This window comes from Pipistrellus hanaki, assembly GCF_964339955.1.
Source record: "Pipistrellus hanaki genome assembly, chromosome: 5".
Classification (NCBI taxonomy): domain Eukaryota; kingdom Metazoa; phylum Chordata; class Mammalia; order Chiroptera; family Vespertilionidae; genus Pipistrellus; species Pipistrellus hanaki.
Genome location: NC_140507.1, coordinates 82,153,528 through 82,176,118, shown reverse-complemented (window position 1 = coordinate 82,176,118; position 22,591 = coordinate 82,153,528). Strand labels below are relative to the sequence as shown.

Sequence of the window (22,591 nt, the reverse complement as noted above, 5' to 3'; positions counted from 1 at the left end):
CCTCTTTTAGAGGTTAGCACATGAAAATCCTTAACTTAATTCAGTGGTAAGGTCATTATTTTTGTTTCTGTTGAGAATTAATATATTCAAGACTCTGCAAGTCATTCTTAATCTTCTCCCAAGAAAATGCCAACTTTCTAATAGTTTTGTTAATTTCCCACTCATGTCATTCAGGAGCATCCTTCAGTTGTCTGCTACTTAAGACCCAATGGTTGTGAGACTCACTGTACCACATGGCCTTCAGTCCCTCCTTATCCTCTTTAATCGAGTTTCACTGGTCTCAAGGTAAATCCCAGACCCTCTCAGCGCCAAGGCTGGCCATCCCGTCTCCCTTATATGTATGTGTGTGTGCGTATTCACCAGATTATGGAGTCTTCTCCTTGGACCTTGTTAAATTTCCCCACAATCATGAGATTAATTATGATTCCTCTCCCACTAACCTCACCATAAACTCCACTAAGCAAAGATACTTAGCCCAGTGCTGGAGCACAGTGCACACTCCAATATTTATTGAATAAATCAACCCAGAAATCACCACTTGCAATGCCAGAAAGTCACAAAATGATGCAAAGCAAATGGGAGAAGCTACTAAAGAGCTGAAAATTGTTTTTTATTCAAAAGATGTCCCTTAAAATCATAAAAAATAGATACCAAAAAGTTTTTTTTTTTAAAAAGCCTAAAAAGAGATTTTATTGTTGACTTTTTGGTATAAATCCTTACAAATTTCTACCAAGAGTAGTAGTATTTCTTTCCTCACTATCAAAATATAAGAATGTAGGATCTCCCAAGTGATACTGCATTATTAGAGATGACTTGACATTTAAAAAAATGATGTCATCTAAGTGGAAATAACAATGCATCCAAATCACTAATAAAGAAACATCCATTCTCTATACAATAACCAAGATGAAAGACAATCCTCTATAACCGTGGTCGGCAAACTGTGGCTCGACAGCCACACGCGGCTCTTTGGCCCCTTCAGTGTGGCTCTTCCACAAAATACCATAGCCTGTGCGAGTCTATTTTGAAGAAGTGGCGTTAGAAGTAGTTTAAGTTTAAAAAATGTGGCTCTCAAAAGAAATTTCAATTGTTGTACTGTTGATATTTGGCTCTGTTGACTAATGAGTTCGCTGACCACTGCTCTATAAAAACTAGCTTCAGAATCTTGGGGGAGGAATAAAAGATGAAAGATAAAGGACTGCAAAGGAGTGAGATGAGAGTATAGCAAATCACTCAAAATTCTCATTCTAGACCGCTTCCTTTAGAAAAGGGCCACCTTTCCTGAACTGGAAGCTGAGGAAGCGAATGCAAAGAGGTGGTTCTTCTGTTTAGCTCCTTAAAGACCAGCTGGTAACTCTGAGGACAAAGCATGACTAAAATGGTGTCACCAAGTCATCCTATATCTCCAAGCAGGGGTACACTGGAGCCTGGACAAGTAAATGAACTTGTTTTAAAAGCCCCCAGGAAATGCTCACACACTGGATTTGCAAATAAAACATTCCTGGGTTCTGGTGCCCCACAAAGCAAGTTCAAGCCCAGCTTGCCTTTCCACCACTCAAGAGAGCCTCAGTTTCCTCACCCATAAAGAGAGGACTATACTACCTCCTCCTTATCAGATTGTTACAGGTACTGAAGATGTCTGTGCACTGACCTGGGCATACAGTAGGCAATCAAATCTGGGGTCTAGTATTATCTATTAGCACTTCTCCATAGCTTGCTGTCAGGTCTAACAAGCTACTGATCTTACCATATGAATCACTAATACTGATCAGGTGCCAGCAAACATTATTTTACATAATCTAACTTAAAATAAAATTTGTAACCGCTATCACAAGAAAGAAGAAAAAGAATATCAGCAAGACTAAAGCAAATGCACAGAAGTCTGTCCATCGGTCAGGTTCTCTGTGCTGCCACAGCCAGAAGGTGTCACTGTGGGAAACAGACATACAGAGACTTAATAAGCACTGTGAACTCCAAGAAAACTTAAAGAACTAAAGGGGTGAGGAACAGAGAAAAAGGCGCAAGTGACTCACCCGGACTTTGATCTAATGAATCCAAAGCTCTTAAGATAAGGATGAACTACACACCTAAAGACCTTGGGTCAGATACACAAAATCAAGCAATCCCTGAAAAATTACCAGGATAGAGCAGAAGCATGTACTCAAAAGTGTTCCCATTCATTTCTGGGTCTCTGTGTGCTCACACACCAAGTTAAGCTCTAAGCTGAGGCCCTGCCCATAAGCCCTTCCTCGTTGAAGTGATCAATTCCGATTCTTGGCAATAATCCCTTTAAAAGGACAGCTGCTGCTGTCTAGTTACTGATGCCGACCCATTCCAGGTGGGGGGAAAAGGACTCAATAAAACCACTGTCAGATGGTGAGGCAAATTTAAAAAGTAGGGCCGGGTGAAAGGCTGAAGCAGAGAGGGGAAGGATCCTGCAACTCCCGGGGGTCAGGCAGGAAGGGCGAGAGCGGAGGGGGGGGAGGGTTGAGGGCCAGCCCTGCGGGCGTGGGCGCGCGGGGACTCTTATTCTGACATGGGATCCGCCGCCGTCGCCGCCACGGGGTCCAGCGCCGCGGCCGGGCCCAGCCAGCCTGGGACCCCCACGGCCCGCCCGTCCCCCGCCCCTCGCACCCACGTGCCTCCCGCCTGCCACCCCAATCAACCCGCCAGTCCGGGCCGCTCAGAAGCAGCGCTCGGGGCCCGGCCTCTCCCTGGCTCTAGTGAAAACGCAGGAGGTACTGGGCGACATCGCGATTTGCCCAGACCCCCGCCCGGCCCCCACGTGCCCGAGCGGCGACAGGGAGCGGAACTTTCCAGGGCAGCACGAGAAAGACGCTCCCGCAATAAAAGGAGTAAAACTCACTCGCCCTCACTTTTTCACACTCACGCGGGGGTCTCTCACGACCCCCAGACCCTGCCTGGTGCGCGCCGCCCCCGCCGCTCCAGACTCCCCTGGGCGCCCCTGGCCCTGGTCCCCCACCCCCGGTCCCCAGCAAGTTTGGTCCGGAACTTACCGGGCCGCGGGCCGGCCGGGCCCTAGGGCAGCGCGCAGGTTCGCGGGACCGTGGGGCCGAGGGGCGGGGGCGCCCGCGGGGCCGGGCGGCCGAGGGACCCGGGGCGCTCGGCCACGCGCTCTCGTTCCGCCTGTGGAGCCGCCCGGGCCCGCGGCGCACGCTCCGCCGGTCCGACCGCCCGCGCCGCCGGCCAGATAATGCGCCCCTCGGCCGCACACATGGAGCCCGGCGCCGGCGTCACCGCCCGGGACATGCGCACCAGGTCAGCGCGCCCGGCCCGCGGCCCCCAAAACACCGGGGAGCTCTTAAAGGCGACGCCGCCCGCCCGCGCCCGACTGGGCGTGGCTAAGCACCAGGGGCGGGGTCTATGGAAGGGCGTGGTTGGGAGGCGGGGTAATGCTGGCCCCGCCCCCGGAAGCAACGACCTCCGGATCGCGCTCAGGGGTTTGGTTTCTCACGCGGGCCCGGGAAGGCTCCCAGTGCAGGACCGAGGGGTTGCGGCTGGTTCAACCACCGCAGAGCCAGCCGGCCGCGCCCAAGGCTGACTCACGACGCGCTCGCGACGCACACATTGCTGACCTCACTCCAGCTGAGCTGCGGACCTCCAGCAACTCTGCTGCTTCTGAAAACCGAGGTCAGAATGCCTCCCCAGCGGAGTCGTCACAAAGAAGCTCCCCTCTAGGGGATCGACTCTAAAGCATCACTTTTCCATAGCAGTGAAGAGATTCTACGAACTAAGCTCCAGACCCATCCACTTCTAGACACTTGGGGATGGCTGCGCTCCCTCTCCAGTTACCTCTCAATATGCCCCAGTGCCTTTGGGAGATTACCCTCCCCACCCCCCAGCCAAGAAAGCAAATCTGCACCCTTCCCTCTCAGTGACATGAAGGAAACACGTGAAACACAGGTGAACCTGAGAGAGCAGGGCCTTTGGGGATATAAAGCAGAACATAATTTCAATAGGGAAAATATAACATTACAAGAAGCCTCTCAATGTCAAGATCCTGTTCTGAAGAATTGCCAAAAAAGGCAGGCCCTTTTCATGTTTTTCCCCCCACGTTAATACAAATAATTTATGATGAGACATCTAGACTCCTAAATAATGGGGTTTTTATAATACATCCTAATACATATTCATACAATTAAAACAAGTTTCTGCCGGGACCGGTTTGGCTCAGTGGATAGAGCGTCGGCCTGCGGACTGAAAGGTCCCGGGTTCGATTCCGGTCAAGGGCATGTACCTTGGTTGCGGGCACATCCCCAGTGGGGAATGTGCAAGAGACAGCTGGTCGATGTTTCTCTCTCATCGACGTTTCTGACTCTCTGTCCCTCTCTGTGTAAAATCAATAAAATATATTTTAAAAAAAAACAAAACAAGTTTCACCAACTAAACCTTTACCACTTGTAATGCACTCTGATATTTTTTAAATATGTTTATGGCATTTTTAAAATTGATCTTTAAAAAGGAAGAGGGGTTAAAAAAAATTTTTTTAATTTAAAAAAATAAAATAAAATAAAAAGGAAGAGGGAGAAAGAGAGAAACATCAATGGGAGAGAGATCATTGCCTCCTGTAGGCTCCCTGATGGGGAATCGAACAGGAGACCTTCCCATGCAAGATGCTCAACCAACTGAGCCACATGGAACCGGGTGTACTCTGATATTTTCTATTTCATTTTTTTTAAATATATATATTTTTTTATTTCAGAGAGGAAGGAAGGGGAGAGATAGAAGCATTAATGATGAGAGAGAATCATTGATTGGCTGCCTCCTGTACGTCCCCCACCGGGGATCAAGCCCGCAACTCAGGCATGTGCCCTTGACAGGAATGTTCAGAACCTGGGACCCTTCAGTCGGTAGGCAGATGCTCTATCCACTGAGCCGAACCAGCTAGGGCTCTATTTCATTTTTTAAAAGAGAATCGATATAATTTCGACCCATGATTGCTCTTGACCTCAAACTTGAAAGACACTTAATGTAGAACAAGTTTTAGAAAAACAATTGTTTTCTACTATGTGCTTCTCCCCATCAAGTTCAAAACAGTCCATCTTAATTTTGCATTAAGTTCCACACATAATTGGCAACTATTTTTTTTATTGACTTTAGAGAGAGAGAAAGGGAGAGAAACATTTGTTCGTTGTTCCACTTATTTATGCATTTATTGGTTGATTCTCCCCACTCCTCCCTCCACAGTGGTTGATTCTTGTATGTGCCCTGACCAGGGAATAAGCCCACACGTCGGCATATGGAATGACCAACTGACCTACCCAGCCAGGGCCATAAGTGGCAACTTTTTTCTGTTGATTCCACCATCCCAACCCCAAAATCTTCCAACTGCTTAATGCAATATCTGACACAAGCTCCCCTGGGTAAAAAGAGAAGCATTCTTCAAATCTGAAGAAAAGAAAAAAAAAGATACGAAATACAAAGTGTTGACCCCCAAAAGGCATACCCTGGCCCAGTTTTGTCAGCAATTTGCTTTGTTACAAAACAATTCAAATTCAAAAACCTGTCTTATTCTCAAACAGGTGACTTGGTATAGGAATGCAGAAAGCTCCCTGATCCCAAGTGCAAGGATAGGTTAAAGCAAATATCCAGAATTTTCCCTCTAATTCAGCAGCTGTATATTTTAAGAAATGCTGTACTCTACAAAAAATAATCAGATTATGTATATTAAAGCAAAATATTACCTACTGCTCCTCACCTGGGTCTTGATTAATGCTAACTTAATTAACTACAAACAGCAAAGTGTGGTAAGGTGGGAGACCTGAGACTTGAGATAGATATAGGGATTCCAGAGCCTGAGCTGGCAAGCTCTGTGTGAATCACCAAGGCGACAATCACCGTTTTCAGAGGGAGGCATCAGCTGCAACATATTAATGACACACCCCTGTGGACTGAGGTGTGCACTGGTGACAGGTGGGCTGCTCCAGTGGGCGTGTCAACTCCAGCAGGGAAAGCAGGAGTGGGGTGGGGTGACATCATTACAAGGTTTATTTTTGAGATAGGAAGAGAGAACCAGGTATATAAATGGAAAAGGCAACAGTGAATCCAGACCTGTTTGGGGTCCCTGGTTCTCAAGCTGGTGAATGCTCAGGCTGCTTGCAGTAAAGCAGCAGTGGGGAATCTTTTTTCTGCCAAGGGCCATTTGGATATTTACATCATTCAAGGACCATACAAAATTACCAACTTAAAAATTAGCCCGCGCCCTAACCGGTTTGGCTTAGTGGATAGAGCATCTGAGGACTGAAGGGTCCCAGGTTCGATTCTGGTCAAGGGCATGTACCTTGGTTGCAGACAGACACATCCTCAGTAGGAGTGTGCAGGAAGCAGCTGATTGATGTTTCTCTCTCATCGATGTTTCTAACTATCCCTTTCCCTTCCTCTCTGTAAAAAAAATCTATAAAGTATATATTTTTAAAAATTAGCCTGCTATATTTGATCAAACATTTAATTAACTCACCCCTAATACTTTGGCAGGGCCAGACAAAATGATTTTGCAGGCCTTATATGGTTCTCAGGCTGAACATTCCTCACCCCTGGACTAAAGGCTGCCTCTGGCCGAATCCGGTTTGGCTCAGTGGTAGAGCGTCCGTCTGCGGACTGAAAGGTCCCTGGTTCAATTCCGGTCAGGGACATGTATGTTGGTTGTGGGCACATCCCCAGTAGGAGGTGTGCAAGAGGCAGCTGGTCGATGTTTCTCTCTCATCGACATTTCTATCTCTCTCCCTTCCTCTCTGTAAAAAATCAATAAAATATATTTTTTAAAGGCTGCCTCTGTGTCTACCTACTACTGGACTAAACAGCAAATAGTTAGCTGGGTAATTATGAAATATGATGCAATCACCTTCAGATGCCATTCTAAAGCTGAAGAAATTCTTACAGACAACTATAGCTAGAACCATATTTTTCTTGAAGTTTTTTCTCTATCTTAAGAATAAGATAGTCAATTAAATATTGATACCAGTTAATATAATATTTTAAAAACGCTTGTTAGCTCAGCTGGTGTGGCTTAGTAATCGAGTATCAACCTAAGAACCAGGACGTCATGGTTCAATTCCTGATCAGGGCACAAGCCCAGGTTGTTGTGCCTCAGTTCCCAGAGGGGGCGTATGGGAGGCAGCCAATCAATGATTCTCTCTCATCACTGATGTTTTTACCTCTCTTTCCCTCTTCTTCCCTCTCTGAAATCAATAAAAAAAAAATTTTAAAAATTTTTTTTCAAAACTTGTTATTACCTGGCTGACGTGGCTCAGTGGTTGAGCGTCGACCTATGAGTTAGGAGGTCAAGGTTTGATTTCTTTTTTTTTCTTTTTTTTTTTTTTTTAAATATATTTTATTGATTTTATACAGAGAGGAAGGGAGAGAGATAGAGAGTTAGAAACATCGATGAGAGTCATCGATCAGCTGCCTCTTGCACACCCCCTACTGGGGATATGCCCGCAACAAAGGTACATGCCCTTGACCGGAATCGAACCCGGGACCCTTCAGTCCCCAAGCCGACGCTCTATCAATTGAGCCAAACCGGACCTGGCAAGGTTTGATTTCTGATCAGGGCACATGCCCAGGTATCGGGCTCCGTCCCCAGTGTGGGGCATGCAGAAGGCAGCCAATCAATAATTCTCATCATTGATGTTTCTATCTCTCTCTGCCTCTCCCTTCCTCTCTGGAAAAAAAAAAAAAAAAAAAAGTTAAAACAAACAAAACAGCCAGGACCGGTTTGGCTCAGTGGATAGAGCGTCGGCCTGTGGACTGAAGGGTCCCGGGTTTGATTCCAGACAAGGGCATGTATGTTGGTTGCGGGCACATCCCCGTTGGGGGGTGTGCAGGAGGCAGCTGGTCGATGTTTCTCTCATTGACATTTCTAACTCTCTGTCCCTCTCAATTCCTCTCTGTGTAAAATCAATAAAATTAAAAAATTAAAAAAATTTAGTTCAACAAAATTTTCTTCCAAATTCACTTTAAATTTCATACCCTTCACAGGCAGATCCTTGCTAATGATAGCTAAGCCTCTTTCTTCCACCCTAGCCACTAGAAAAATATTCTAATTATCTTTCTAATGTACTTATTAGATAAACTTCTAAACACCATCTGAGCCTGTTCTTGCACAAGAGAAGAGTGACTAAAGAAAAGAAATTTGGGCCAAAATCCAAGTTCCTGTCCTCTTTTATAACAGAAATTGGTCCAAGGCTTCACAGTGTGTGAAACTGACTGAAAAGGAGTAACATCACCTACTGAACGTTTAAGGTACTGTACTTTTTTGTTTCTAATAAGGAAATTTATTTAAAGTTTCTGAGGGACAACATTTAAGACGTCTTATATGATAAACACTAATAGACAAGAACTGTCTAAGATACCACTCATCCGAACTCAGCAGGATGAGGAGCCTACTGACACCAGCTCCAAAAGTTCACAGGTTGGTGGCACACAAGGACACAGAATGATTTCAATGCAGAAAAAAACATTCATAGGAAAAGATTGAGGAAAAGGTTGTTCCTCTGCCTAGGGAAGGGTCTGGCAAATCATTGTGGATAGTACATTTGAGCCAGCTTTAACAGATGAGCATCCAAAGCATCCAAAATGACAGAGGCAAAGGCAAAGGCCAGAGCTGGCTACACCTGAAGATCTGCCATTTAACAACTAACACTTCCTAGTTGTTAAATGGCAGATCTTCCAACTTAACATAAGGAGGAAAAACATTCCTCCCTAGGATTTTCCTAATAGGGTGGGTACTCTCCCTCCTTCCCTGGTGCCCAGCATTTCACAATAGAAAAATACAGGTTTTTTTCTACTTAGTTTTCTCCTTCACAGCTTAATAACAAACACCAGGCCCTCTTTTGCATGCTGACCTAGTCAGGCCTACATTTTACCAACTTATCATTTGGGAAGAGTAAGATCTCTATTTCAAATTCAGGGCAAAAGTCAACCTTCAATAGAGATATTCTGAAAAGTAAAATATAAAGCTTTGAAGCTCTATAAATATACATATAAGCCAAAACCTTGAATGCCATGTAAGTTAAAAAAAAAACAAAAACAAACACACACACACACACACACACACACAAAAACATATGCCATGTTAAGAATTTTAGAGCATCTTAAATGATGAAAATTCTCAAAAAAAATTCAGAAGTAGCCCTCAATTCTGTTCTCTTGAAGCTCCTTAAGAGATTAAACTACATGTAGACCGCATATCATTACAAAGAAGTATAGATGATCTGATTTCACTAAGCCATCATTGGTTTCTGATTTTAAAATGCCTATTGAAAGCTCAATTTAGATATGATTTTAATTTGAGTTTCATCTTAAATCCCACTATGGCACATTTTATAAGACTTCCTACATTTTTCAAAATATATTTTTATTGATTTCAGAGAGGAAGGGTGAGGGAAAAAGAGAAACATCAATGATGAGAGAGAACCATCCATCAGCTACCTCCTGACAACCCAGGCATGTGCCCTGACTGGGGAACTGAACCATGACCTCCTGTTTCCGATGCTCAACCACTGAACCATGCCAGCCAGGCAAGAGTTCCTACCTTTGAAGGTAGAATTGGGCTTTATTTATTAAAAGTACCCAGTTCAATGTGTTGAGTTAGTATAGGGCTGGGGTGTTGATCTGTGAGTGCCTTGGGTGGGGCCTGGATGAGGCTGGTTGACCTATTTGGAAATATCTTTTGTGTGAAATGTATCATTGGGCATGTGGAGGTATTATTGATATGAGAAAATGCTAAGTAACTGATTTACTATCTGAAAAGGGATTTACTATCGGGGAAAGGGAGGGAGGAAGAGACTGAACATAAACTGCACCTATGGATGAGGACAAAGGGGGATGGGGAGGGGGCGGAGGGTGGGGTGGGAACCTGGTGGAGGGGGGAAGAAATGAGGAACCTTTGTAATAATATGAACAATAAAGATTGATTTAAAAAAATAAATAAATAAAAATAAAAGTACCCAGTTCAACCCAGCCAGTGTGGCTCAGTTGGTTGAGTATTGTCCTATGCACCAGGAGGTCAGCAGTTCAATTCCCCAGCAACCCAGTTGCTGGCTCGATCCCCAGCAGGGGACATGCAGGGGGGGGCATCCCATAGATGATGTCTCTCTCTCAACAATATTTCTATCTCTCTCCCTTCCTCTCTCTCTCTCTCTCTAAAATCAATAAAAGATATATATATTTTAAAAGGTACCCAGGTCAAACTCTGACTTTTAGAGGAGCGTAACTTCCACAGGTCAAGGGAACACACCAGGCTGTTTTTCACCACCAGGTCCCGGCCTGTAACCACGCTATTCCTCTCCTCAGAATGTCTGGCCACCTGCTTACTAACAAGTACCTCTCTCCACCACCACTTCCTTTGCTGACCCTCTAAATCGCCTCCTCCTTCCCTGATACATTGCAGCACCTCACTAAACTTACTAGTTAACATGCCTGTGTTTTCCTAGTACCCTCTGAGCTCCTATGTCCAGCCAGATGTCTGACCCTTAGCAAGTTAAATGAATATTTCCATCACCCACAAAGGAGAGGCATTTGCAAGCACACATGGCAGCCACATAGAATATAGGTTTGAATCTTTTGCCTAGTTAGTTACCCTGTTATGCTTCAGGAGGCACTGCAAGTCCTTATGGCAAGAACTGTACACCCAGTATAAGACTACAATGAACTGAGGTTAACTCAATAAGAAAAATCAGCCAACCCAGGAACTTGTAGTTCACAGGCCTTTGTCATACAAAGAAGCCTGTGACCCCAATGTGAACTGGTTAGATCTTAAGCAGTATTAACTGCCATGTATAGCAGTCCAAACTTGGGTGCCAACCTGGAGAGAAACAGTCAGCCTTGATATGATTCTGTAACAACCCATTTATAAGGCGTCTACAATAATCTGATTGCTGACTTAATGCTTACCATCCATACCCCACAAATAAGGAGACTGAAGCTCAAAGAGTTTAGGCCACTTGCAGTTAGGTCACTTTCCTGAGGTAACAGAGCCAACAAGTGGTGAAATCTGGGTACAGACCAAAGGCTTTCTGACTCTAAAGCTTCTACTATACACAGGGCCTCCCGTGGTACTTTTACAAAGCAGCGAAGGCAAATTAACGGTAAGCCATTCTTAGAGAGCACACCCTTGCAGAAGTACCTATCTACTGTCTGCTTCCTTAAGTTCTATACACATCTTCGAGCATCCCTCTACAAGCAAGCTCCTGCAAGAAACGCTGTGATAATGCAACAGGGAATCATCCTGTTGGCCACTCTGCCAGAGTTCTGAGTTTGTGAGTACATTAGCTGAGCCCTAGAACTGCCAAGTGCTCCCAACTCTAATAAATCAGCTTAGCAAGGAAAAAGTAATGTTTTCTATGCTCAAATTGGGGCCCAAGAACACAGGCTGGAGGGCTAAGGAACAGAAAGTGAGGAGGGCGCAAGCATCCACTTTCCAAGGACAGCAGAACCCAGAGGTGAGAGCCTAGTCACATGCGCAGTTGCATTACTTGTTCACGCCCACTTCCGGCTGGGCCTTCCTCTTCACCTCCAGAGTCAGTCAGTACTTGGTAGAAGGTAAGAAGAAAACAGACTAACCAAAAACACTCCTCTCCTGGGGAGCCTGTGCTCCAAATGAGTATCCACCCTCTCTCAGGCTCCCTCAGCAATACACTTACCTAAGAAAAGCACCTGTCACCTAACTGACCTATATGAACTAACATCAAATCTGGCCACAACATGGGAAAGTCAAAACAGCATTTCCCCAAACCCAGTGTAAGAGGGAACCCAAGGACAGAAGGAACTCCATGCACCATGAACCTACCAATACACAACAGAGCAATCTATTTGAAATCTCACTTTTCCTATGCCATAAATAACGAAGCACTTCCCTTGCCTGAATTATTTTTTTAAGGTTTCAAACAAGGCAGGAAGGGCTTTTAGAGCTGTTTATCTCTGCATAATATGCGCTGCCATGAAGAAATGCCACAGGATTACAAAACACACTGCCACCAACTTCAAGAAAAGCAAAGCTGAAAGTGCTCCTGACCAGGACCATCCCAGACCTCTCTCTCTAGTTACTCTAAAATTACAGCCACAATCATCCTGGACCAACCAATGCCAACAGCCAATAATTAACTGGGGAAATGCCGTAATTTCTGCCTTGTTATATAGAGAGGAAACAGAAGCAAAGAGTCCAGTGAGGAAATTCAAATAGTGAGGTTTCACTTCTAAACATCTAAGAAACTCCACCCCAAGCTTCCAACACCCATGGATATTCCCAATGAAGCCCTATGATATTCTTTCATTCATTCATTTACTTGTCTGCTACTGGGATGTAAGCTCCTGGAGAGCCTACTGCATCTGTCCTGCTCAAATGTCCAGCATGGCTCATGGCAGGCACACAAACATTGCTGAATTATTTGCTGGCATAAGAAATTACATGAGCCAAAATATTTAACTCTTTTAAAAAATGTATATATTTCTTTACTGATTTCAGAGAGGAAGGGAGAGGGAGAGAGAGATAGGAACATCAATGATGAGAATCTTTGATTGGCTGCCTCCTGAACACTGAGGATCGAGCCATATGCCCTGACAGGGAATCAAACCCTCATGACCTGGTTCATAGGTCAACACTCAACTACTGAGCCACACTGACCAGCCTTAACACTTTCTATTTTTCAATCCAATTTAAATTGCACTTAAGAAGAAAAAAAAAAAGAAAACCTACCTAGGACCACATAGGAAAGTCTGTGGTAAATAGAGCCCTTACTTGAGAGTTCAAATGTCCCTTGTAGGTAAGTTTGAAGGAATAAATTTGTATTAAACAAAGGCAGCCAGGCTGCAGAGAGGATAGAGCCAAGCTTAATACCAAAAATAACACCATCCATTCATTTGGATGGAACGACTTGATAGAGTAGTTATTTCCCAGTTCCAAAAGAGTTCAACTTCTTTCTTATCATCAAGATCCCACGGGATTTAATGCCCCCTGTGCTGTCTCCAACAGGAAGGAAGCCCTGACTTCCCTAGCTATTTCAGTTATATAAATCAACAGTTTATTGTCCAGAGTTAGAAGCTGGGCAATGTTGGGACACACATGCCTTTTAGAGCTGCCCACCAATGGATAACCATATTACATTACATCTAATAAATGTACCTCGATCAATATTATTTCTTTTTTTTTTTTTTTTTTTTTTTTTTTAATTTATTTATTTATTTATTTATTTATTTATTTTTTACATATTTTCTTGATTTTTTTTTTTTATTGCCCCCCTCCCTCCCTCCCACACATCCCCTCCCTCCCCATAGTTTTATGTCCATTGGTTGTACTTATATGCATTTATACAAGTCCTTCGGTTGATCTATTATCTCCCCCTGATATCCCTACCCTCCCCACTGTAATTTGACAGTCTGCCTGTTGCTTTACTTTCTCTATATCTGTCTCTTGGTTCATCAGTTTATAAAGATCTTTATCATCCACCGATGTGTGAGGTCATGTGGTGTTTCTCTTTCGTTGATTGGCTTATTTCACTCAGCATGATGCTCTCCAATTCCATCCAGGTTGCTGCAAATGATGAGAATTCCTTCTTCTTTATGGCAGCATAGTATTCCATTGTGTAGATGTACCATAGTTTTTGGATCCAATCATCTGCTGACGGGCACCTAGGCTGTTTCCAAATTCTGGCTATTGTAGATTGTGCTGCTATGAACATAGGGGTGCATATATCCTTTCTGATTGGTGTTTCTAGTTTCTTGGGATATATTCCTAGAAGTGGGATTACTGGGTCAAATGGGAGTTCCATTTTCAGTTTTTTGAGGAAACTCCACACTGTTCTCCACAGTGGTTGCACCAGTCTGCATTCCCACCAGCAGTGCACGAGAGTTCCTTTTTCTCCGCAACCTCGCCAACACTTGTCGTTTGTTGATTTGTTGATGTTGGCCATTCTGACAGGTGTGAGATGGTACCGCATTGTTGTTTTGATTTGCACCTCTCGGATACTTAGTGACTTTGAGCATGTTTTCATGTGCCTTTTGGCCTTCCTTCTGTCTTCTTTTGAAAATATTCTGTTTAGGTCCATTGCCCATTTTTTAATTGGATCATTCATCTTCCTTTTATTTAGTTGTATAAGCTGTCTGTAAATGTTGGAGATTAAACCTTTATCAGTGGTAATATTTGCAAATATGATCTCCCACACCGTGGGCTTTCTTGTTGTTTTATTGATGGTTTCTTTTGCTGTAAAAAAGCTTTTTATTTTGAAGTAGTCCCATTTGTTTATTTTCTCTTTAGCTTCCATTGCCCTAGGGGCCGTATCAGTGAAGAAGTTATTTTGGCATACGTCTGAGATTTTGCTACCTGTGGATGCTTCTAGTATTTTTATGGTTTCCCGTCTGATGTTTAAGTCCTGTATCCATTTTGAGTTTATCCTTGTGAATGGTGTAAGTTGGTGATCTAGTTTCATTCTTTTGCATGTGTCTTTCCAATTTTCCCAACACCATTTATTGAAGAGACTGTCTTGACTCCATTGTATATTCGTGCCTCCTTTGTCAAATATTAATTGAGCATAGTGATTTGGGTTGATATCTGGGTTCTCAATTCTATTCCATTGATCTATTTGTCTGTTCTTGTGCCAGTACCAGGCTGTTTTGAGAACAGTGGCTTTGTAGTATAGTTTGAAGTCTGGTATTGAGATCCCTCCTACTTTACTCTTCTTTCTCAGAATCGCTGTGGCTATTCGGGGTCTTTTATTGTTCCAAATGAACTTTTGGAGAGTTCTTTCTAGGTCAGTGAAATATGTCGTTGGTATTTTAATGGGGAGTGCATTGAACCTATAGATTGCTTTAGGAAGTATGGACATTTTGATGATGTTGATCCTACCAATCCATGAACATGGTATGTTCTTCCATCTCCTTACATCTTCCTCTATCTCTTTTTTCAGTGTCGTGTAGTTTTCCGCAAATAGGTCCTTTATTTCTTTAGTTAAATTTATTCCTAGGTATCTTAATTTTTTTGGTGCGATGGTGAATGGAATTGCTTTTTTAGCCTCTGTTTCTGTAGTTTCACTGTTGGTGTATAGAAATGCCATGGATTTCTTGGCATTAATTTTATATCCTGCTACGTTGCCAAATTCATTTATTAAGTCAATTAGTTTTTTAATGGAGTCTTTTGGGTTTTTTATGTACAATATCATGTCATCTGCAAATAAGGATAACTTTACTTCTTCTTTTCCAATTTGGATGCCTTTTATTTCCTCCTCTTGTCTAATTGCAATGGCTAGTACTTCCAGAACTATGTCAAACAGGAGTGGCGAGAGTGGGCATCCCTGTCTTGTTCCTGTTCTTAGAGGGAATGGTTTTAGTTTTTGCCCATTGAGTATAATGTTGGCTGTGGGTTTATCATATATAGCTTTTATTATGTTGAGGTATGATCCTTGTACTCCCACTTTTTTAAGAGTTTTTAACAGGAAAGGGTGTTGGATTTTGTCAAATGCTTTTTCTGCGTCAATTGATATGACTATATGATTTTTATCTTTCAATTTGTTTATGTGATGTATCACGTTTATTGATTTGCGGATATTGTACCATCCTTGCATTCCTGGAATAAATCCTACTTGGTCATGGTGTATGATCTTTGTGATGTTCTTCTGGAGTCGATTTGCTAGAATTTTGTTGAGGATTTTGGCATCTATGTTCATGAGGGATATTGGCCTGTAATTTTCTTTCATTGAGTTGTCTTTATCTGGTTTTGGTATTAGGGTGATGTTGGCTTCATAGAAGGAGTTCGGAAGTGTTCCTTCCTCTTGGATTTTTTGGAATAGTCTGAGGAGGATAGGTTTTAGTTCTTCCTTGAATGTTTGGTAAAACTCTCCTGTGAAGCCATCTGGCCCTGGGCTTTTGTTTGCTGGAAGCTTTTTGATGACGGTTTCAATTTCTTCCCACGTCACTGGTCTATTGAGATTTTTAGATTCTTCCTGATTGAGTTTTGGCAGTTTGTATTTTTCTAGGAATATGTCCATTTCCTCCAGGTTGTTTAGTTTGTTGGAATAGAGTTGTTCGTAGTATTTTGTAACAATCTGTTGTATTTCGGTGGGGTCTGTTGTTATTTCACCTCTTTCATTTCTGATTTTGTTTATTTGGGTCCTCTCTCTTTGTTTCTTGGTTAGCCTGGCTAGAGGTCCATCAATCTTGTTTATCCTTTCGAAGAACCAGCTCTTGGTTTTGTTGATCTTATGTATTGTTTCTTTGGTCTCTATGTCATTTATCTGTGCTCTGATTTTTGTTATTTCCTTCCTTCTGCTTACACTGGGCTTTTCTTGTTGCTCTTTTTCTAACTCTTTGAGTTGTAGAGTTAGTTCATCTGTTACCATTTTTTCTAGTTTTTTGCAATAGGCTTGTAAGGATATGAACTTCCCTCTCAAAACTGCTTTTGCTGTGTCCCATAGATTTTGGATTGTTGTGTTTTCATTGTCATTTGTTGCCAGGATGTTTTTAATTTCTTCCTTGATTTCTCTGGTAACCCAGTCCTTGTTTAATAGCATGTTGTTTAGTCTCCATGTATTTGATTTCTTTGGATTATTTTTATTGTAATTAATTTCCAGTTTTATGCCACTATGGTCTGAGAAGATGCTTGATATGATTTCTATCTTCTTGAATTTGAATAGACTCTGCCTATGTCCCAAAATGTGGTCTATCTTTGAGAATGTCCCATGTGCACTTGAGAAGAATGTATATTCTGTGGCTTTGGGGTGGAATGTTCTAAAGATGTCAATTAATTCCATCTGGTCTAGTGAGTCGTTTAGGATTGATATTTCTTTGCTGCTTTTTTGTTTAGATGATTTGTCGAAGGGTGACAGTGGGGTATTAAAATCTCCTACTATGATTGTATTGCTATTAATCTCTCCCTTAATGTCCTCCAGCAGTTTTTTTATGTATTTGGGTGCTCCTGTATTGGGTGCATATATATTTACCAGGGTTATTTCTTCTTGTTGGATTGTACCCTTTAGTATTATGAAGTGACCTTCATTATCTCTTGTTATGTCCTTCACTCTGAGATCTAATTTGTCAGATATAAGTATTGCTACCCCAGCTTTTCTTTCCTTTCCATTTGCCTGGAAAACTTTTTTCCATCCCTTCACCCTCAGTCTGTGTGCATCTTTTTTTCTGAGGTGGGTTTCTTGTAGGCAACAGATGTAAGGGTCTTGTTTTCTTATCCAATCTGACACCCTATGTCTTTTGATTGGAGCATTTAATCCATTTACATTTAAGGTTATTATTGATAGGTACTCATTTGATGGCATTTTTATTCTATACCCATGTTCCTTCTTCAATTCCTATTTCTTTATTTTTACAGTAGACCCTTTAGCATTTCTTGCATTGCTGGTTTGGTGGAGATAAATTCCTTCAGTCTTTTTTTGTCTGTGAAGCTCCTGATTTCCCCTTCAATTTTGATTGATAGTCTTGCTGGGTACAGTATTCTTGGATTCAAACCCTTCCTTTGCATGACTTTGTATATTTCATCCCATTCCCTTCTGGCCTGATATGTTTCTGTTGAGAAATCAGTTGCTAGTCTGATGGGGGTTCCTTTGTAAGTAACTTTCTGTCTCTCTCTGGCTGCTTTTAAGATTCTTACTTTGTCGTTGTTGTTTGCCACTTTAATTATAATGTGCCTTGGCGTCTGTCTTCTGGGATTCATTTTGCTTGGGACTCTGCGAGCATCTTGGATTTGTGTGGGTTTTTTCTTCTCTATCTCAGGAAAGTTTTCTGTCATTATTTCTTGAAATACTTTTTCCACGTCTACCTCAGTTTCCTTTCCTTCTGGAACCCCTATTATTCGAATATTATTTTGTTTTGTAATGTCCCAAAGCTCCCGTAGGCTCTCCTCCTGCTTTTTAATCTTTTTTTCTAGAAGCTGCTCTAATTGGGTATTTTTTTCCATCTTGTCTTCTAGCTCACTGATGCGGTCTTCCGCTTCATCTAGTCTACTCTTGATGCTTTCTATTGAGTTCTTCATGGTAGCGATGTCATTTTTCATTTCTTCTTGGTTCTTCCTCAATTCCTGATGGTTCTTCCTCATTTCTTCTTGGTTATTGTCAAATTTCTCTTCCATTCTTTTTAGCCAACCAATAATCATTATTCTGAACTCTTGCTCTGGTAGGCTGCTTGCCTCTGGCTCGTTTACTTCCTTTTCTGGTGATGCCTGCTTTTCTTTCATTTGTGGGGTGTTTCTTTGTCTTCCCATGGTATCTCTTTTCAGGATGTCTGGTTATGTGGTGTTCTTTCTCTTGCGTTAATTTATAGGTGCAAAATACAACACTACCATGTACAACACGAGAGGCACTTAACAGGAATGTATTTACAATATTAATAACCTCTAATAAAGGTAACCCCTAGCGATAGGCAAATTAGGGTATAGGAGAGAAGGAAGGAAGGAAGGTAAAAATAAAATAAAGAAAAATTAAAAAAAAAAAAAAAGTCAAAGAAGAAATAAAGTAATGACAAAATGAAGTTAGAAAACAGGGAGAAAAAGAAGAGAGAGAGAGAAAGAGAGAGAGAGAGAGAGAGAGAGAGAGAGAGAGAGAGAGAGAGAGAGAGAAGAAGCAAACTAAAAAAATGGGAAACAAACTATATATATGTGGAGAAAATTGCCATAGATCAACCAGTGAGCCCAGCCAATGCCGGTAACAATACTTGGAGATTAATACAAACTACAATACAATATCCACTATTATTAAGTAAGGTTATGATATACAGAAGTCAAAGAAACAAACAAAAACAGAGGATTTAAAAAAAATTACAAAGCAACAATAACAACACTGGAATAAGCATAACAATTTCACTGAAAAGCACCAATATTCACAATAATCAACCTTCACTCAAACAATGAGAAAAGGATAGAAAGTAGAACCGTTTTTTTTTTTGTGTTTTTTTTTTTTTTTTTTTTTTTTAACTAGTTAATATAGTGCAGAGAGTGATATTTATACACTTGTATCAGGGGTTGGAACTTAGATCTATGAGTATAGTGAGAGCTTTAGCAGGGGGTATACAGAAAGAATAGAGGAAAAACTAAAGCCGGAAAGGGATAGGATAAACTGGAGACTAAAAGGTTAAAGTTTAGTAAGAGAGTGATGGGGTAAAGGTCGAATTGAGATAGGGTTGAATGATGCTATAGTAGAGATTAAAATAGAATGAAGGTTACTCCCAATGTAAAATAAAGACGAAGTAAAATGGTACTGGGGAGGAAAAGAAAAAGAAAAAAAAATTGCAAAATAGCAGTAGTAATAGTGAAGATAGAGATTGAAAAATGTAATAATTGAAAAGGTAAAATCAAGTAAGGAAAAAAGAAAAAAAAATCGTTTCTGAAGTAAAAGATGTAAAAAATGAAAATTAAATAAAAAATGTAAAAAATGAAAATAAAATAAAGAATAGTATAATTAGCATAAAATTGTCCAGTAGAGTTCAATCACTTCCTCTGTTATTGTATTTGGTATGCCTGGTTCTTGGATCAGAGAGTCTTGCAGTTCCCAGCTTTCCACTGCACCTCAGTTTTGTAAGGTAGTCCTTAATTTTAGGCAGGCTATATCTTAGTTATTTGTGTCCATTTATTTATTTTTGATTAATTAAAAGAAAAAGAAAAAGAAAAAAGAAAAAAAAAAAAAGAAAAAAAAAAAAAAAAAGGCAGTTTGTAGTTCAGCCCTTAGGTGTCAGTGTTACTGGTTTGACCTCCCAGACTTTGGTTGCTCTGGCCCTCTTTCTCTCTGGGGGCGGGCCCTCGCAGCTCTCCCGGGCTACAATATAGGCGGGGCCACGGCCGCTCTGGGGGCGGGGCCTCGCGGCGCTCCGGGCCACGGTGCTCTGGGCCGCTCTGGGGCCGGGGCCTCACAGCGCTCCTGGTGGCGCGCTCAGGGCCGCTCTGGGGGCGGGGCCTCGCGGCGCTCCGGGCCGCGGTGCTCTGAGCCGCACTGGGGCCGGGGCCTCGTGGCGCTCCGGGGCCGTGGAGCTCAGGGCTGCTCTGGGGGCGGGGCCTTGCGGCGCTCCTGGTGGCGCGCTCAGGGCCGCTCTGGGGGCGGGGCCTCGCGGCGCTCCGTGGCCGTGGAGCTCAGGGCCGCACTGGGGCCGGGCCTCGCGGCGCTCCTGGTGGCGCGCTCAGGGCCGCTCTGGGGGCGGGGCCTCGCTGGAGCAATGGCGCTATCGCAGCCTGAACTCTCAGCCTAGCCACGCAGACTCTGACCTTTCTGTGGGTGGTTGAAGAGCTTCCTTGAATCCACCCGCTTGCTCCGATCGGGGCGCCACAGGTGCTCGATGGACTCCTCGGCTGTGGGTTTTCCAGGCCTCAGAGAAGCTGCTCCCTTCCTGGTAGGGTGGCGCCGCCTTTGCGCTGAGCCCGGAGCTCCGGGAGAAGTCGGGAGTGCTGGCCGCTTGGTCAGGAAAAATTGTCCAGCGGACACTTCCTTACCTTCCTAGAGTGATCCGCTGCCCCTTAGCTGCTAATCAACATTCCCTGAGCGACTCAGATGTTGCTTCTATCTGTTTTGGGACCGGGGTCAGAACAAGTCCGTCTGTTCGGTCGCCATCTTCAAGCTCCGCTCGATCAATATTATTTCTAATTATCCAAGGGTTTTTATTGCTGTAAGGATCTTTCAATTAAAAAAAAAGTTTAAAAAACTTCCTGTTAGATAAAAGAGACTTGGTAGTGGCGCCACCATCCACCAGAGTGAAGTCTAATGCACACAAGAGACACAGCATAATTTCAAAAGGGATTTTCACCACCAGGCCCTTGCCTTTTAAAGTTGTTTACCTTAGTTCATATATGTTAATAGTAATAAACTTTGCTCCTTTCCCATAGAATGGAATAACTGTCCTTTAACGAATTAAGAGAAACTTAAGATAGGTGGATATTTCTTGGCCTCAATAGTAAAGTCACTTTATGTGTGTGTGTGTGAGAGAGAGAGAGAGAGACACATGAAGGGAAGGAACGGGGATATTTCAAGAGGTGGGGAGAACCCCTTTTCCTCAAACTTGGGAGAAGCCCAATGGGGACCTAGCTGAGATTGTCACCCATTATTTCCCTCTGCGTTTTAACTATCTGGAATATGTGCCATCTGTACACACACTAGGAAGTGAAAAAGGCTGGGTCCAACTCACGGCCATGATTAGTGAGGGCTTTCACTAATTGCTAAGAAAAAAATCCTCTAACACACACACACACACACACACACACCCCAAAAAAAAAAAAAAAAAAAAAAAATCTGTCCTGCCTACCCCAGCCCTCAACCCCACCCCCATAGCTCTCTATCCTGGGAGCTCAAGGTGAATTCTGATCTCCTCATGGGCACTAAGCCACACACTGGCCCTCTCAATGTACTATTATTGTGTTGTGTCAAATGCTTTTATACATCTCTTTCCCAGTCTTTTGTCCCCAAATCTGATCCATTACCCTAAAAAAACAGTTCTTATTTCAAGGTTCTAATGTTTAAAAGACCACTCACCAGGTAACTGCTGCACATCACTCATTCAAGAAGTCTCAAAATATGGATATGATCCTTTAGGTTTATGGTACTCCTACTATCTTTGTCCCACAATTCCTAAAGTTCATTATAATCTATCTTGCCTATGGCCCAATTACAGTAATATATCTCCCTACTTGCCCTTAACTCATAAATTACCCCTGCCCCAGCCGGTTTGGCTCAGTGGATAGAACGTCAGCCTGTGGACTGAAGGGTCCCAGGTTTGGTTCCGATCCTTGGTTGGGCTGCAGGCTCCTCCCAGGCCTGGGCCCTCCTGGTCAGGGCACGTGTAGGAGGCAATCAATCAATCAATGTGTTTTTCTCACATTCATATTTCTCTCTGTCTTACCTTCTCTCTTCCACTCTCTCTAAAATCAGTGGGAAAATATCCTTGGGTGAAGATTAAAAAAAAAAAAAAAGATAAATCACCCCATTTTACAGAGGCAGAAGACAAGGCAAAGGCAAACACAAATGTCTGCCACACAGCAAATCCACCTCACATCTGCTATCTGAACACATAAAATTTCTACAAGGCCCGGGGAGGGAGGGTTGGGGGGGGGGGGGGCAATGGGTTTTGCAAGGGACATACCAAGTTTCTTTCTCTTCAGGCATATTTAGCCTGGCAGAATGTCAAGCACTTCCTGGCCTGGGAGTATAGGACAAAACCGTAATCTCCTGAACACAACAAACAACCTTTATTGCACACCAACCATGTGTGAGGCACTGTGCTGCCCCCCTCCCCCATTCATTATCTCAGATTCATTCGTTCTTTCATAGCATTCATACGTCTAGGAAGCACTTCCCATCTGTAAGCATCTTCACACACATTTACAGAGATGTGACCCCTTAAATATTTAGTAACATACCAATTTTGTGCCATAACTTGTCCAAAGCCACACTACTGGGGAGGACTGATTCAGGCCCTTGACTTCAAAGCTCCCCCTTCCCTAACACCCTATCTTGCTGGTTCTATGAATTTCATTTAAAATAATAAATGTGTCAGCACTTCTCTGCCCTGTCTCAGGACACCCTAAACCCTGAGCTTCCCATCATCTTTCCCCTGCCATTCAGGGCAGAACCTACAGCTGACCAGGAAAAGGCAGTAA

General features: G+C 42.9%; 1 protein-coding gene across 7 annotated transcripts in view; it reads right to left on the bottom strand.

The window, feature by feature from the left end:
• Positions 1 to 22,591, bottom strand: part of GATAD2A (GATA zinc finger domain containing 2A) — a 114,319-nt gene that overhangs the window by 88,490 nt on the left and 3,238 nt on the right. For 3 of the 7 annotated variants that reach the window (XM_084883782.1, XM_084883787.1, XM_084883784.1), the window contains exon 1: positions 3,018 to 3,150. The exons of 3 other annotated variants lie outside the window; for them this stretch is intronic. The gene's annotated coding sequence lies outside the window, so the exon portion shown is untranslated. Of the gene's footprint in view, positions 1 to 3,017; positions 3,151 to 22,591 lie in introns of those variants that run through there. One more of the 7 variants, XM_084883786.1, reaches the window with a different exon arrangement.